Source organism: Charadrius vociferus, unplaced genomic scaffold (genome assembly GCF_000708025.1).
Source record: "Charadrius vociferus isolate BGI_N301 unplaced genomic scaffold, ASM70802v2 scaffold255, whole genome shotgun sequence".
NCBI lineage: Eukaryota > Metazoa > Chordata > Aves > Charadriiformes > Charadriidae > Charadrius > Charadrius vociferus.
In genome coordinates this window covers 504,291-509,268 of record NW_009648785.1, presented here as the reverse complement: position 1 = coordinate 509,268, position 4,978 = coordinate 504,291, and positions in this window count along the sequence as shown.

The window sequence follows — 4,978 nt, the reverse complement described above, 5'->3', positions numbered from 1 at the left end:
TATCCCCCCCCTTTATTTTTTTTCTAGCACTTTTCATTTCCTGGTGTGAATCCTGGAGTGACGGAAAATGAGAATAGGGTTGATTTTTTCTTAAATATCTTGAAATACCCCCTGCACTCTATTTTTGAAAAGAGTGCCATTTTAAATTTTGCACGATTTCGAAGCGTACCTGTGCAGTGTTAATTTTAGGTGATCCTCCCAGCTGCTTTCGTCTGTAGTTCTAAATTAAAAAGAGAGAACAAAAGCACTTTAAAAAATATACTCTATTCCTAGCGCGTGATGGATGTCCAGACCGTCATATATGATGATTTTTGTATGAACAGTGAGCAAATAGGTCATAAGTCAAAGTAAGTGTTACGTAACTGGCTGGCTTTAGCAAACTTGATACGAACTGTAAAGGAAAAGAAAAGTCTATTTTGTTTTGTTTTCTGATCTGGACAAAATGAGCGGCCGTCTGTCCCTTTTTTAGTGGGATTACTTTGTAGCAGGTTGCTTTAAAAAAAACCCAAAAACCAACAAAACAACGATGTTTTAAAAAAATGAGAGCTGGTTAATCTGTATGGTGTTTTGCATTTTTTCTAAAAAAATGTTTCAGTCATATACCTAATTCTGCACACTAAATATTAGCTATTCACCAGTGAATTACTAGTTAATACTGTAACCAGATTCATTACATAATTGAAAAATGTTCCTGTCTTAGTCTAGTTTTATTATTTAACTTCACTGTTTTCTAGAATAGCATTATTTGGCATGGTAGAGTTCCTGAAAGGACTGAAGATCAGTATGAAAATAATTTGGGGTTTTTTTTTGCATCTGAAGAAATAAAGCAGTAGTGGGTTAACACTCCTGTTGCAAAACTGAAACAAATCGGCAGACATTTAAAGATTCTATTCGCAGTGACTATATAACATACCATGTACTGAAGTAAACAGAGTTACTAAGCTGGAGCTTAAATGTAGGGGTCTTTGTGCTTTTTGTACATCATGGTGATGTTCGCATGCTGTGTTTGATGTTCCTGCACAATGAAACACACTCGCTACAGAATAAAACACTGCAGCTCCCAGACTGTTTAGTGCAAATGTTTTAACCATCTACTTGTAAGAGGAAGGGAGGCAGGAGACAAAATACGTGTTTCTCTGTGCTAGTGTGATCAGCTGCTTTCATGCGAGCCATTCGTTAATTTCACTAATGACTACTGTACATTTCTTTAAAGTATTTGGTGTATGTGTCCTTTACTACTTCATTGTAAATGTCCTTTGTTTTGATAATATACTTGGAGTTTGAGTATCTGTAGTTTTTAATTGCTTGCCTTGCTTGCAGGTCGTCTTTGTAAACTGTTTTGTGACTCTGCTCTTCTTATGTTGTATCTGTTGCACGCAAAGTAAAACACAATATTCTGCTGGCATTAAATCTAGATGCTTTTAGGGCAAAGTACTCTTCATGCTTTTTTTGGTAGGAATTGTTACTGAATTTTGGTATAATTATTCTGTCAGACTGCATACTCAGTTGACTTACATCCTGTTTTTTTTCTCTTTTCTTTTTTCCCCCCCGCTTCTTTTCTTCTGTATTATTCTTTCCCCGACAGAAACTCCTTAGCAAAATGTTCTTTGAGAGGGTTTTTTTTTTGGGGGGGGGGAAGCGGGAGGGAGGGGAAGGCAAGGGGTGGCATTATTGTCATTTACATAATATGTCAGTAGAAAGTAGTTGCATCATGTACGCTTTCTTAATGTGACTGTTCATTGGACTTGCCTGAAAATGATCTCTTAAAGGTAAATGGCTGAGCAAAACTGAAAAGCAGCCATGTATTGATTTCTGCTTTTGTTTCAGGCTAAAAGGATCGTTCAGCATGTGCATTACAGGGTATTTCCAGCCTGAAATTTAGTCAGCTGTTTAAAAATACTGGTAAAAGTATTCTTTTATCATCACCACTCTTGAATCTTATGGCTTTGCAGCTCTGTTTTCCTGTTCTTAAAGTGTGGATAGGAAACTCCTGCCATAAAATATTGTATACTTTGTAAACCATTTAGTATAAAATAAGCAGCCCAAGAAGAAAGGAAACTGGCTCTGGAGTGTTGTCAAAAGCATGCTCTAAAGGAGCTGAAAGATACTTTTTGTTTTATTTGGGCCATTGTAGTTGTAGTAATTACAAAGGCTTCTGGAAACTGTAGGAGGTAGCGTTGTTTTCAGAAAGAAGTATTAAAACCCAGTTTGACGGTGGGCCGTTAGCTAGTCTTTTATAATTCTGTCTTTCCTCTGTGAAATCCTTGTGGCATGTCATGGTTCTCTGGCAGTACCCCAGCGTGTGATATCACCGATATCAGATGTCTTCTTGCGATTCGTGGCGTTTGCTGTGCCGCAGCGGTGCTCTCTGGGACGGCTCAGGTGAACCAGGAAATGTCATAGCAGTTGGGGAGGGAAGGCGGTACGATCGAGACATCGAGACGCAGTCACGGAGTGTTGGGAATAGGTGAGCGCCTGCTGTTTAAGGGCGTTTAACTCTTTGTGTTTGGTAATCTGATGTGGAACGTATTCAGCAAACAGATGGGTCTTTGACTTGGTGGTCATTGCAGATTTTTTTCCTAACATCTTAGGTACAGATGCATATCAAAATGAGCGGTAAAACATCATAGTTCAGCTTTTTCCTTTGGAAATATCTATGATTTTTAAAAATGGATCATGATTATATGTGGCCGCCTTAGGATTTATTTTCATCTCAAAGTTGAGGTCCAACGCCAGGCATAAGTATAGATGATATTGCACATATGGAGGATATTTGACTCCTCCATAAGATCTGTTGAAAGTTAGTCATAGCGCATTGCATTTCTGTCTGTCTCTTCGGTGAAGTCTCCCTCGTGTCTGTATTCACTGGTGAAATGTTACACAGTCCGTGTGGTTTGTGCTGACGGGGCTTTTGTAATACAGCTAGAAAAAAGATTTCACGTTGGCTACTTTGACCTGTGTTTTCATCCTGGTTACCAAGCCTTGAAAGGTAAATACTTGAGTAACATTGCTTAATTATACGCTCATAGAAGATGAAGGCATGGAAGAAGAGTCATCTTATGTGTTTGTTTGTTTGTTTAGTCAGAACTTGCAGTTCTTGGGTGTAATTCTGTTTCAGGGATGAATTCTTTGTTTTAGATGGAATTGAGTATGTTCCTTCTAACCACAAACACTTCCATGTTGTCATTACTCCAGATCTCCCTTTCTCTTCCTTCCCCCCTGCACCCCCATTTTTTTTTTATTATCTTTATTTTTAATTTTCGTGCCCCAAATGCCCCAGTGCAAGAGAATGTAGATTGCTTTGGTAGAACTGTTTAGGAAGTGCACGTGTGAGCAGGTTATTACTGCCTGGTTTATAGTTAGGCTTCTGCCCCAACCAGCGTATGGTCTAAACCGTGCTCCTGCCCCCTGGTAGTGTCTGACAGCAGATCCTGTAGAGAAAAATGTAAAAAAGTGACAAATTCTGAAGTGGGCAGTTAAGCAATAATCATTTCATGGGGCATCTGTTAGAGGTGGAATTAGACAGCAGGGAAGGAGAGCTGTTTTTTTTCCAGAATTCAGAAAACCTCAAGTGGAATTCTTATTTATGCTTATCCTTCTGCAGAAATCTACCTTCTTTGAAGCAAATTACTTGTGAGGATATTGAGTTTGATGGAATTTGAAGGCTTTTTTCCAAGCGTGAGGACCAGGGTGAAAGGATATGATGTAATTGGCAGAACAAAGAGCCGTGGGGTGGGGGGAAGGGTTGCGTTGGGTGGGACTGCGCAGGGACAGCGTATCTGGAGCCAGGAGAAGAAGGATTAAGGTTGGAGCTTTATTTTAGTCACCTTGCACTTCCACTTGAGTTGGGCGATGTTGGCGGTACAGTTTTGTGGCACCATTGAGGATGAGTTTAACAAGCAAGAAGATACTGACGGTGGTCAAGGGGAGCGATGAGGGAATGAGTCAAGGATATTTTCTAATATTTTCCAAGGGTACTTCATCTGGGCTAAATAATAGAAGGTGTGCTAGGTGGTGTCACTGCCATGTCAGCCTTGCCTTGCCTTGTGTACAAAAGGTTTAGTCACAGTCATGGCAGAAGTCATTCATTGTACGTTCAGAGCTGTCATAAAATGGAGGTCTGGATTGAACAGCGAGTACTCTTTTGGCCTTTGACAGACTTTCCTTGTTTGAAAAATTTGACTTTGGCTTTGTGATATTTTTAGTAGAAGGCTGATTGCATGTAGGAATGGATACAAAAGCGAGGTAGAAGGTTTATAGAAGAATTGTGGGTTTGCAGTGGTCCAAAAAGAGGAATCCAGAGGTACGGGAAGGTAATCTTTAAGGCGGGGGGGAGATTGAGGATGAGAAGCATAGACTTCAGGCTTTTTCTTTCACCTTAATCCATCTCGGTGCAGTAACTCGTCTTTCTTTTCATGTGTATTTCACCATCTTTTCCCTTCCATTTGTCCCTTGTCATCTTCTGTTTTCACCTTGTTAAAGGAAGCCAAGATTTTTAATTTAAGAAAAATAAACAGTTTTAAGAACAATGTAAAGGCATTGTTATATAGCTCCAGAAGTAGCAACTATTATAATTTGCAGTCTAGTTCTTGGAAGAAGAGAGTGATGGTGAGGAAGCCTGCAAGATTTCTGAGGCGGTTTGTGTGGATCAGGGTACAGCCTTGCATGAACAAACTCTTGAAACTGGACCGGGGAGGGGAGCCTGGACTGGATTTTGTTCAGCTGATGTATTAGACTACAAAATGTAAAGCTCCAGAAGTAGCAACTATTATAATTTGCAGTCTAGTTCTTGGAAGAAGAGAGTGATGGTGAGGAAGCCTGCAAGATTTCTGAGGCGGTTTGTGTGGATCAGGGTACAGCCTTGCATGAACAAACTCTTGAAACTGGACCGGGGAGGGGAGCCTGGACTGGATTTTGTTCAGCTGATGTATTAGACTACAAAATGTAAAATAATTAAATGTATATTCTCCTCCCCCCC